Here is a 781-nt window from a genome sequence, read left to right as displayed (position 1 = left end):
TTTGTGGGTAGTAGTTCTGAACCGCACTAATCAGACAGAAGAAGAGAGTTAGAGGTTCAGCAAAATATAGATAAGGCTAGTGCCTGATACATTATTCACAGATAAATGGGATATCTTGAATATCATTATCGGTCTGATATTAGGATACACTATATGGACAAAAGTATTAGAACACCTTCACATTACACCCACAGTCCATAGTCATTAATATGGAGTTTGTCCCCCCTTTGCAGCTTTAACAGCTTCTACTTTTCTGGGAAGCTTTCTACAAGATTTTGGAGTGTATGTGAATTTTTGCTCATACATCCAGAAGAGCATTTGTGAGGTCAGACACTGATTTTGGACGAGAGGGCCTGGCTCGCAATGTCCGTTCTAGTTCATGCCAAAGGTGTTTGATGGGATTGGGGTCAGGGCTCAGTGCAGGCCAGTCAAGTTCTTCCACACTAAACTCACCTAGCCAAGCCTGTATGGACCTTGCTTTGTGCACTGGGCACAGTCATGCTGGAACAGTAAAGGGCCTTCCCCAAACTCTTCCCACAAAGTTGAAAGCATACAATTGTCCAAAATGTCTTGGTCTGCTGAAGCATGAAGGTTTTCCTTCACTGGAGCTAAGGTGCCTAGGCCAATCCCTGAAAAACAACTCCATAGGATTATCACACCAAACTTTACAGCTGGCACAATGCAGTTGGGCAGTTAAGTTCTCCTGGTATTCGCCAAACCCAGACTTGTCCATCAGACTGCCAGAGAGAAGCGTGGTTCGTCACCCCACTGTTCCAGAGTC

This window comes from Colossoma macropomum, unplaced genomic scaffold, assembly GCF_904425465.1.
Source record: "Colossoma macropomum unplaced genomic scaffold, Colossoma_macropomum, whole genome shotgun sequence".
NCBI classification, from domain to species: domain Eukaryota; kingdom Metazoa; phylum Chordata; class Actinopteri; order Characiformes; family Serrasalmidae; genus Colossoma; species Colossoma macropomum.
This window is presented reverse-complemented; position numbering follows the sequence as displayed.